This window comes from Oryctolagus cuniculus, chromosome 7, assembly GCF_051225735.1.
Source record: "Oryctolagus cuniculus isolate XC-2025 breed Fujian yellow rabbit chromosome 7, ASM5122573v1, whole genome shotgun sequence".
Lineage (NCBI taxonomy): Eukaryota > Metazoa > Chordata > Mammalia > Lagomorpha > Leporidae > Oryctolagus > Oryctolagus cuniculus.
In genome coordinates, this window is record NC_142873.1 from 646,279 (window position 1) to 658,843 (window position 12,565).

Consider the following 12,565-nt stretch of genomic DNA (forward strand, 5'->3'; position numbering starts at 1 on the left):
TTCCTTTTATACTGACTGCATTCCTGTGTGTATGCACGCTTACCTTCGTTTCTGCCCTATTCCTGTGATTCATGAAGCGATCCAATTCACGGCACCACTCTTGTCGCTCCCTCGCCCGCAAAGGAATGATGCTACTCGCAGCTGATCAGTCTTCCGTAGACTTTTATAATGAGAGAGAAAATAGTGGGGACAGAGGTAGAGAGAAAGGAAGGAGGAAAAGAGAGAGAAAGAGAGAGAGAGAGAGAGAGAGAGCCTCCTTCCTCAGCATATGACTTATATACAAAATCCAACCAATCAGAAGTGGGCTAAAGTCCATGCACGGAGCACTCCAATCCTATGCCTGTTCACGCAGAATTCATGCACTCCTGGGCCAATCAAATGAGATGTCACGTGGTGGGCAGGCTCTTCGTGTGGTCCTCAGCACCATCTTGTTGTTTACAACACTCTATACCCTTTTTGGAAAGTCCCTCTTAGTTACATCCGGTGGAAAGAACTATCCCAACTGAAACTAAAAATGTCCGCTTTAGCAAATGCAACATGGCTGCCAGGCCAAGCCTTAACTCAGAGGTCCCATGGTAGGCCTACCCATGGGTCCCCACATCCTTGATCAAATATAAGTTAGCTGTAGATGTTTGGGTTTCTTTCTGGTGTTTCTATTCTGTTCCATTGGTCTATCCATCTGTTTCTGTACCAGTACCATGCTGTTTTGATTACAACTGCCCTGTAGTATGTCCTGAAATCTGGTATTGTGATGCCTCCGGCTTTGTTTTTGTTGTACAAGATTGCTTTAGCTATTCGAGGTCTCCTGTGTCTCCATATGAATTTCGGCATCATTTTTGCAGATCTGAGAAGAATGTCTTTGGTATCTTGATTGGTATTGCATTGAATCTGTAAATTGCTTTTGGGAGAATGGACATTTTGATGACGTTGATTCTTCCAATCCATGAGCCCGGAAGATTTTTCCATTTTTTGGTATCCTCTTCTATTTCTTTCTTGAAGATTTTGTAATTCTCATCATAAGGATCTCATCATAGAGATCTGTACTGCAAAAGAAACAGTCAGACGAGGCAACCAACAGAATGGGAAAAAATATTTGGAAACTATGCAACAGATAAAGGGTTAATAACCAGAATCTACAAAGAGATCAAGAAACTCCACAACAACAAAACAAACAACCCACTTAGGAGATGGGCCAAGGACCTCAATAGACATTTTTCAAAAGAGGAAATCCAAATGGCCAACAGACACATGAAAAAATGTTCAAGATCACTAGCTATCAGGGAAATGAAAACCAAAACCACAATGAGGTTTCACCTCACCCCGGTTAGAATGGTTCACATACAGAAATCTACCAACAACGGATGCTGGTGAGGATGTGGGGAAAAAGGGACACTAGCCCACTGTTGGTGGGAATGTAAACTGGTAAAGCCACTATGGAAGCCAGTCTGGAGATTCCTCAGAAACCTGAATATAACCCTACCATTCAACCCAGCCATACCACTTCTTGGAATTTACCCAAAGAAAATTAAATTGGCAAACAAAAAAGCTGTCTGCACATTAATGTTTATTGCAGCTCAATTCACAATAGTTAAGACCTGGAACCAACCTAAATGCCCATCAACAGTAGACTGGATAAAGAAATTATGGGATATGCACTCTTTAGAATACTATACAGCAGTCAAAAAAACAATGAAATCTGGTCATTTGCAACAAGATGGAGGAATCTGAAACACATCATGCTGAGTGAAATAGCCAGTCCCAAAGGGACAAATATCATATGTTCTCCCTTATCGGTGACAACTAACTGTGCACCAAAAAGGAAACCTGTTGAAGTGAAATGGACACTGTGAGAAACAGTGACTTGATCAGCCCTTGCCCTGACTGTTGATGAACAACTTAATACTTTATCCCTCCTAGTATTTTTTTCTAGTTTGTTCTACTTAATACTTTTGGTTGAATTCTGTAATTAATACACAGTTATCCTTAGGTGTTGATACTTAACTGAAAAAATGATCCCTATTAAATATAAGAGTGGGAATAAGAGAGGGAAGAGATGTGCAATTTGGGACATGCTCAAGCTGACTTGCCCCAAATGGTAGAGTTAGAAACATACCAGGGGATTCCAATTCAATCCCATCAAAGTAGCATGTACCAATGCCATCTCACTAGTCCAAGTGATCAATTTCTGTTCACAATTGATCATAATGAAAGGACTAAGAGCCAAAGGGATCACATAAACAAGACTAGTGTCTGAAAATACTAACCGATAGAATAAAAAAGGGAGAGAATGACCCAACATGGGAAGCGGGATACACAACAGACTCATAGAATGGCAGATGTCTTAAACTGCACTCTGGCCTCAGAATTAGCCCTTAAGGCATTTGGATCTGGCTGAAGAGCCCATGAGAGTATTTCAGGCATGGAAAGCCAAGACACTCTGGCAAAAAAAAAAAAAAAATGACCTAAATGAAAGATCTCCGCGAGTGAGATCCCAGTGGAAAGAACAGGTTAGCAAAGGAGGAGGAACGTTTCTCTGAAGGGAGGAGAGAACTTCCACTTTGACTATGACCTTGTCTAAATATGATCAGAGTCAGTGAAATCAAAAGGCTTCCATAGCCTTGGAAACTCATGACAAGAGCCTAGGGAGATTTCTGACGCCATAAACAAGAGTGTCAATTTGTTAAGTCAACAACAGGAGTCACTGTGCACTTACTCCTCATGTAGGATCTCTGTCCTTAATGTGCTGTACATTGGATTTAATGCTATAGTGAGTACTCAAACAGTATATTTCACTTTGTGCTTCTATGTTGGTGCAAACTGTTGAAATCTTTACTTAATATATACTAAACTGATCTTCTGTATATAAAGAGAATTGAAAATGAATCTTGATGTGAATGGAAGGGGAGAGGGAGTGGGAGATGGGAGGGTTGTGGGTGGGAGGGAAGTTATGGGGGGGGTAGCCATTGTAATCCATAAGCTGTACTTTGGAAATTTATATTCATTAAATAAAAGTTTAAAAAAAGCCAATCTGCAGGATTCCAAACATTCTGTGCAGGATAGTGGGTAACATGGCTGACTGAAAACTGTCTCATCTTGCTAATATACATACAGCAAATTTCTCTCAGAACACAGTAAGATATGGAATGAGCAATAACTGGGTAGTAACACAATCTATTCTGGTACTCGACAGTAATAGAGTTTAGCACAATCTATTGAAAATTGGAATTTTATGAGTTTTTATTTTTTAAAAAAAAAAAAAAGATGCCACTGCAGCATAAAGGCAATGAAAATAAAACAGTGATAAAAATGCAAAATTTAAGAAAAATTGCTGGAGACCTTAATTGTCTATAAATTTATCTTTAAATTCAATGCTTATGAGATCAAAGTAATACTAATGCTTTCTATTTATTTTTCAAGCATGCCCTAACATCCTTAAAGATTAAAAGGATCAAGAACTGTCAAGATCATTTTCAAAATGAATGAGTGTATGAAAATATCCTAGTAGCTGCTAAAGCTTCTTATGAATTTCAATGTAACTATTTATAGTAATTAGAAAAGTATGTGATGTTTGAATCACTAATGGAAAAGCCAAGCAGGCCAGAAACATATCTGTGTTAACACAGAAAACTTTACATACTACAGTGGGAAAGAAGTATAAGTAAACACATTTTTAATGCTGAAGAAACTCTCTTTTTTGCAAAAAATGAAACTGTCAATAATACATTAAAGTACTCGCAAACATGACAACCCTAAAACATAAAATTTGATTCAAAAATAATACCATATAATAATTAATATGTCAGCCTGATAACATTGCCACACATGCAACTAATAAAGAATTATATTTAAAAATAAATTAAGAACACCCATTTTAACAAGTGAAACTGCAATAAAAGTAAAAACAAAAGCAAAATACAACATACATAATGAATGCACAAAAAAGAACAGCTGACAGTTCAAATATAAGTATACACAACGAAAGCCCCACCTCGCCTCCAGCTAAGGGAAGAGGAAAATGAATAGTAACTATGATGGTATAACTTTGGAGAATAAGTGGATAAAATAAAAAGAACTCAAAATGTTCAACAAAGTTTAGTCATTTTTTTCTTCTAACCACTTGCCATATGCAAAAACACATATTGCCGCAAAAACACATATTGCCACAGAAATAAGTAATATCGTGTGTGCACACATGCACACACACACACACACACACGCACACACTCAGTAGCCTAATAAGCAATAATAACAAAAACTAGAGACACTTACATTTCCCCTAAGTGAATAGGAACAGCAATTTGTTTCCTTACTAAACTATTGAGTATAGACCAGTTCAAGATGAATAACACTTGCCAAGTTGGCTATTATATCTATAGTATAACAAACTACTGTATTGAAATTTCAAACATGTAAATTAGCTTATAAATTTGAATTGTGCATCACCATATGAAGAAGTATGAAATACACCTAGTATTAATATATACCATGTGCAAGAAGGTGATTATTTTTAGTGTTAAAAGGAAAAGTGTTAAGTGTTTTTAGTGTTAAGAGGATTATTTTTAAGTGTTACAAGGAAAGCTAGCACTATTACACAGTATATTACACTGTCATCTGCAGCACCGACACCCCATATGGGCATAGGTTCAAGTCTTGGCTGCTCCATTTCTGAGCCATCTCCCTTCCCTGATAATGCATCTGGGAAGACAGAAGATGATGGCCCAAATATTTGAGACCCAAAAGAAACTCCCAGCTCCTGGCTTCAGCCTGGCTAGCCCTAGCTGTTGCATCCCCTTTGAGAGTGAACAAGAGGATGGAAACTCTCTCTCTCACTGCCTTTCAAATAAATGATAAAATATCATATATTATCATAAAATTGTGGGGAGCAACTCGGACTAGACTAAGTTACTGGAATTAAGACTTATTCTATGCATCTGCTCTCCCACAATATGGCACTGGGAGAGGAGTAAACAACTTCTACACAGCTGCCTCCAGTTTGACCAATAACCTGCAGGAGCTGATCCTGCTCCTGATTGGAGGAGAGCAGCGTGCTCGGCATGTGGGTAGCAGAGTTGGGATTGGTGGAAGAGGACTATAAAGGAGGAGAGAGACAACATGCACCAGGAACATCTAAAGGGAACATCCGGATAACATCTGAGCAGCCCCCGAGAGAGCCGGCCAGCAGTGTGCCGCTCCCCCGCAGAAGTGGGGAAAGTGGCAGGGGGAGCCGCCCTTCCATGGAGGTGGAAGGATCGGCAGCCAACCCGGGAAGGACCAGCAGCAAACCCGGGAAGGGTTGAGCAGACAAAAGAACAGCACAGGGTCTAGTGTCGTTCCTCCACGAAGAGGGGGAGCAACATAAAATAATATGATAAATTTTAGAAGTGTTGAAAACTCTGATATGTCAGTTGTATGATAATCTTTTTGCATTTTTGGAAATATAAAAAGTAGCATCAATTGGCTTATAATACAAATATCAGAAAGTAAATAATTGATTTATTAAGGTCAATTATATATGATACTCATATTCTAAATTCCTATTGCTTTTCACACCAAGAATTTTAATAATGCTATAATTGTCTATGAGTAAATAAACAAAGTTATTAGTTTTCTCCAGCATACTCTTTCAGCTGAAAGGAGAAAAAAGAATGATCATCAATGCTGAATATATCAAGGGAAATACTTCTCCATGCAGTTTTACAATATATATTGTCAACCTTTGAAAGCTCCTGATGCATTTGAACTCAAAATTCTGTTTTTTTTAAAGATTTATTTATTTATTGAAAGTCAGAGTTACACAGAGAGAGGAGAGGCAGAGAGAGAGAGAGAGAGGTCTTCCATCTGATGATTCACTCCCCAATTGGCCGCAATGGCTGGAGCTGTGCTGATCTGAATCCAGAAGCTAGGAGCTTCCTCTGGGTCTCCCATGTGGGTTCAGGGGCACAAGGACTTGAGCCATCTTCTACTGCTTTCCCAGGCCATAGAAGAGAGCTGGATCAGAATTGGAACAGCTGGGTCTCAAACTGGTGCCCATAAGGGATGCCAGCACTACAGGCTGCACCACTGCACCCACCCCAAATTATATTTTTTCAACATTTATTTAATAAATATAAACTTCCAAAGTACAACTTTTGAATTATTGCAGCTTTTCCCTCAATAACCTCCCTCCCACCTGCAACCATCCCATCTCCCACTCCCTCTCCCATCCCATTCTTCATCATGATTAATTTTCAATTATCTTTATATACAGAAGATCAACTTAGTATATACTACATAAAGATTTCAACAGACTGCACCCACAAAGACACACAAAGTACAGAGTACTGTTTGAGTAGTGGTTTTACCATTAATTTGCATATTACAACACATTAAGGGCAGAGGTCCTACATGGGGACCAGGTGCACAGTGACTCCCATTGTTGATTTAACAATTGACACTCTTATTTATGTCAGTAATCACCTGAGGCTCTTGACATGAGCTGCCAAGGCTATGGAAGCCTCTTGAGTTCACCAACTCTGATCTTATTTAGACAAGGCCATAGTCAAAGTGGAAGTTCTCTCCTCCATTCAGAGAAAGGTACTGTCTTCTTTGATGGTCCATTCTTTCCGCTGGGATCTCACTCACAGAGATCTTTCATTTAGGTCAATTTTTTTGCCACAATGTCTTGGCTTTCCATGCCTGAGAAACTCTCATGGGATTTTTAGTCAGATCAGAATGACTTAAGGGCTGATTCCTAGACTAGAGTGATGCTTAGGGTTTTTGCCATTCTATAAGTCTGCTGTGTATCCTGCTTCCCATGTAGGATCATTCTCTCCTTTTTATTCTATCAATTATTTGCACACACTGGTCTGATTTATGTAATCCCTTTGACAATTAATCCTATCTTTTCAATCAATTATGAACTTTAACTGATCACTTTAACAAGTAAGATGGCATTGGTACATGCCACCTTGATTGGATTGAATTGGAATTCCCCTGGCACATTTCTAGCTCTATCGCGAGGGGTAATTCTAATTGAGCATGTGCCGAACTGTACATGTCCTCCCTCTCTTATTCCCACTCTTATATTTAACAGGGACCACTTTTCACTTAAATTTAAATGACTAAGAATAATTGTGTGTTAATTAAAGAGTTCAACCAAAGTATTAAGAAGAATAAAAAAAAACACTAAAAGGAATAAAATAATAAGTTGTTCCATGACAGTCAGGACAAGGGCTGATGAAGTCACTGTTTCTCATAGTGTCCATTTCACTTCAATAGGTTTCCTTTTAGGTGCTCAGTTAGTTGTCACAGATCAGGGAGAACATATGATATTTGTCCCTTTGGGATTGACTTAGTTCACTCAGCTTGTTTTCCAGATTCCTCCATTTTGTTGCAAATGACTGGATTTCATTTTTTTTACTGCTGTATAGTATTCTAGAGTACATATCCCATAATTTCTTTATCCAGTCTTCTGTTGATGGCCATTTTGGTTGATTCCATGTCTGAGCTATTGTGAATTGAGCTGCAATGAACATTGAGGTGCAGACAGCTCTTTTCTATTTGCCAATTTAATTTCCTTTTTGGGTAAATTCCAAAGAGTGAGATGGCTGGGTTGTATGGTAGGCCTATATTCAGGTTTCAGAGGAATCTCCAAACTGACTTCCATAGTGGCTTTACCAGTTTGCATTCCCAGCAACAGTGGGTTAGTGTCCCTTTTTCCCCACATCCTCACCAGCATTTGTTGTTAGTTGATTTCTTTATGTAAGCCATTCATTATAATCAAAACAGCACTGTATTGGTGCAGAAACAGATGGATAGGCCAATAGAACAGAATAGAAACACCAGAAATCAATCCAAACATCTACAGCCAACTTATATTTGGCAAGGACCTAAAACCAATTCCTGGAGCAAGGACAGTCTCTTCAACAAATGGTGTTAGGAAAACCGGAGCTCCACATGCAGAAGCATGAAGCAAGACCCCTACCTTTCACCTTACACAAAAATTCACTCAACATGGATTAAAGATCTAAATCTATGACTCGACTACATCAAATTATTAGAGAACATCAGAGAAACCCTGTAAGATATAGGCACAGGCAAAGACTTTTTGGAAAAGACCCGAAAGGCACAGGCAGTGAAAGCCAAAATTAACATTTGGAGTTAATTGCATCAAATTGAGAAGTTTCTGTACTTCAAAAGAAACAGTCAGGAAAGTGAAGAGGCAACCAACAGAATGGGAGAACTATTTGCAAATTATGCAACCAACAAAGGATTAATAACCAGAATCTACAAAGAGATCAAGAAACTCCACAATAACAAAACAAACAACCCACTTAAGAGATGGGCCAAGGACCTAAATAAACATTTTTCTTTTTTTAATTAATTTTTTTGACAGGCAGAGTGGACAGTGAGAGAGAGAGAGACGGAGAGAAAGGTCTTCCTTTGCCGTTGGTTTACCCTCCAATGGCCACTGCGGCCAGCGCGCTGTGGCTGGCGCATGGCACTGATCTGAAGCCAGGAGCCAGGTGCTTCACCTGGTCTCCCATGCAGGTGCAGGGCCCAAGGACCTGGGCCATTCTCCACTGCACTCCCGGGCCATAGCAGAGACCTGACCTGGAAGAGGGGCAACCAGGACAGAATCCAGCACCCCAACCGGGACTAGAACCCAGTGTGCCAGCGCTGCAAGGTGGAGGATTAGCTTATTGAGCTGCGACGCCAGCCAATAGACATTTTTCAAAAGAGGAAATCCAAATGGCCAACAGATGCATGAAAATATGTTCAAGACCACTAGTAATCAGTGAAATGAAAATCAAATTATATTTTTAATAATTAACCTAAGGAAGCATTAAGAGCTAAAAATGCATATGTATAAATGTCTTCATTGTTTTAAAACCTCGAAATATATATTGCTGAATAGTGTGGTATGGACTGGTTAAATATTTTATGATATGTTGCAACATATTAAAATACTGTTCTCAGGGTCAGGCCTGTAGCCTAGCCATTTAGATGCCTATCTGGGTGCTTGTATCCCATGTCAGTGCGGCTGGCTTTGAGTCTCAGTTCTATTGCCATTTCAGGCTCCCTACTAGTATACATACTTGGAGGTAGCAGGTGATAATTCAAGTAGCTGAGTTATTGCCACTCACAATGGAGACATAGGCTGGGCTCACGGCTCTGGTTTTGGTCCCAGGTCAACCCCAGAATTTGCAAGCATTTGGGGAACAAACCTGACAGTGAGAGTTCTGTCTGTCTTTATGTCATCCATCCTACCATCTCTCTGCCTGTTGAATATATAATATGAAATAAAAATACTGCTCTCATCAAATATACACTATATAAATAAACTATATGTAAACAAAAATAAAGATATCAAAAGTCTATTATATATTATATTCACACTGAAATATATATGTGTGTAAAGGCACAAAGGTTTATCTCAAATGATATAGTTTCTTTTTTAATTTTTCTGAACTTTCCAAATTTTTATATTGATAATATTTTACATATATTGGTGTGTGCATGCAGTTATATGATTAGATAAAGAATTGTCAAAAGTCACCCACAATCACTTTTAACTACATAATTTTCCACAAATACTCAAGAAGGATGTCCTTGTGCTTTTGTAGAGTTACCACATTAGTATTCATATGGCTATGCTTTAGAAGAGATTACTTTGAATTAGGTAATAATGTTGCATGAATATTAAGTTTTTTGGCTTTCATAATCATTATTATATGGATATTACTTTAAAAAGGCATATTTTTCTTAGAAACTAGACACAGAACTACTTGATAGTAAAAGAGTAGTCTTCACTTCTCTTCAATGGTTTGGGAAAAATACATACACACATGAGAGAATGATGCTGCCAAAGCTGCAAAATGGAAACAATTGACACACTTAGATAATCATGTGTAGAGATTGCTAAGTCTATTCTTAAATTTAAAAAACCAAAACCTCAAAATAAATAGTTGCCACAAGAAAACCCCAACTCAAGGTAATAATTCAAGAATTAAATTTGCTTTGGTATCTGGCATTACACTTGTTTCTCATATAATTAAACATTGACAATAATAATGTAGAGTGAGGGAAAGAGGAGGATGAACGAGATGGATATATGAGGACTCAAAAATTATAGAGATTTGAGAAATCTCTATATACTTAATATATATTAAAATATATCTATATTTACAATGTGATACTTCAATACAAAACAATAAGAAAATTGACACAGTTTGAGTAGCACATATTGTGAACTATCACAGTATCTGGGACTGGCACTTTGGCACAAAAGATTAAGCCAACACCTGCAATGCAGATATCCTGTATGGGTACTTTTCTGTGGCACAGTTGCTCCACTTCAATCAAGCTCCCTGCTAATACACCTGGGAGAGAAACCAAAGGTGGCTTAAGTACTTGGGCCTTTACATACCTTGGGAGACATGGATGGAGTTCCTGGATCCTGGCTTTAGTCTGATCCAGCCAGTTGACTACTGTGCCCATATGGGAAGTGAAACAGTAGATGGAAGATCTGTCTATCCCTCTGTCTCTAAATTTGACTTTCAAATGAATATATATCATTAAAAAAGAAACTGTTTAAAACAATGCTATGTGTCTTCTCACTCACGTCCATAAAGCATGCTTGCAAGGCTATGTAGACCCTCAAGGAGTATGAGGTCCAACAATAATTTCAGACTCTGCTATATTTGATCAGGAAAAAAGGAAGATTCCAGATATTTAAAAAATTATCTGAGGGACTAGGTAAAGTCTAGGAAGCCACTTTTAGAAGCCAGATCAGGGGATCTAATGAAGAAAGTTCCTACCAATTATTGTAAACTCTGAGAGCTTCTACTCATGACTTCCTGAGAACATTTGTATTCCTCCAGATTACTGACTGCTTAGTATCTCCTATCATTATCCTGTTCTAATGTTAGAGTATGCATGTATGTATCTAGAAAAATAAATACATGAAGGTTTTTCCACCATATATGGTTTTGATGCATATATTATATATGAGACTAATTTTAAAAATCATGAGTAAATGAAACTAAAAGATATCTATTTTGTTGAAAACTTTGAATTCCATGCAGTTTTTTCATAATAAGTATTTTTTCTGAACTTTATAAGACTTCTCATAATGCATGAATTTAATTTTTTGCAACAACTTTTATATTAATAGCCTACAGACATTTTGAAACATGTGTACATGTATGTTAGTGACTCTACAATTTTTTTCTCATTTCATATTTAAAGTTGATTATACAATTTGTCTTTTTACATTATGAGAATCGTTTTACATTAAAAAAATCAAAAAGCTATTTGGTGACCAGAAGACTTATACTTTCTAAATATTCACATGATTCATATTATATAGCCCCTATGGCACTAAGTAGCTCAACTGGACAATCTTGACTTCCAGTAGAAACATCAAAATATCATATGCCTATCTCTATAAGACTGTTAAGAAATTACTTTCATGCTTTCCGAAATTTCTCATTTTGGCCTGCGCAAATGAAACCAATGTATTCTGCCTAGGTGAACTTATAAGATAGAAGCATCTTTGGTCTTGAAGTAGCATACTATAGTGAGGTGCACTACATTGGATATGAAAAGCAAATAAAATCTGTGTGTATGTAAATTTGGCTACAATTGTGAGTTTTTGGTCATTTTAAATAAAACAGGTTTAATTTATAATGGGTGTTAAAATAATTTTTGTTTTAATGACATATTTTGTGTGTTTAGTGTCTGCAAATTCTAATTATTTATAGTTCCTCTTAGAAACAGGACCATAGAAATGTTAATAAGAAGCATTTATGCATAATATGAATTATTTACAAGTTTCTTTAATATTAGCTGATTTGCAAAATCAAATGTATAATGTAATCTTATTTAGAGCAGAAATTTGTATATTCTTTATTGCTAAGCACTCTCTCTGTTCATAGTAAAGCTTGAGAGTAATATGTTCTATTGAAAGAATAAACATAAATCAAAAATAATAAATTAATAACACCATGCAATTCTGAAAAGTGGGAGAAGCCTTGAATGGATAATAGAAACTTTGATGGTAGTTACTAAGATTTCATCTGAATGAACTAAATTACAAAATTGTGAACAGTATTTTTCTAAGATAAGGGATAAGCAGCAATATGTGATTTATTTCACATGCTTTTTAAAATATTTTATTTATTTATTTACTTAAAAGTCAGAGTTTACAGAGACAGAGGGACAGACAGAGATATTCAATCTGCTGGTTCACTACTCAAATAGCTGCAAGGGACAACTCCGGGACAGCCTGAAGCCAAGAAACTTGAAAAACATCTGGATTTCCCACATAGGTGGCAAGGGCCAAGCATTCAAGCTCCATTGTACTTCTTTCCCAGGTGCATTAGCAGGGAGCTGAATGAGAAGTAGAGCAGCAAGCTGACATAACCAATTGTGTCATAATGCCAGCCACTATCATGTATTTTTAGTTGTTGATTTTATATACAAAAATCAAATGTAAATTTATTTTATGTTTGATTATTATTAAGTTGGATTCAGAAGTCTTTACCTATGATATCTACTCATTGTCCAATTTGAAAAAATATCT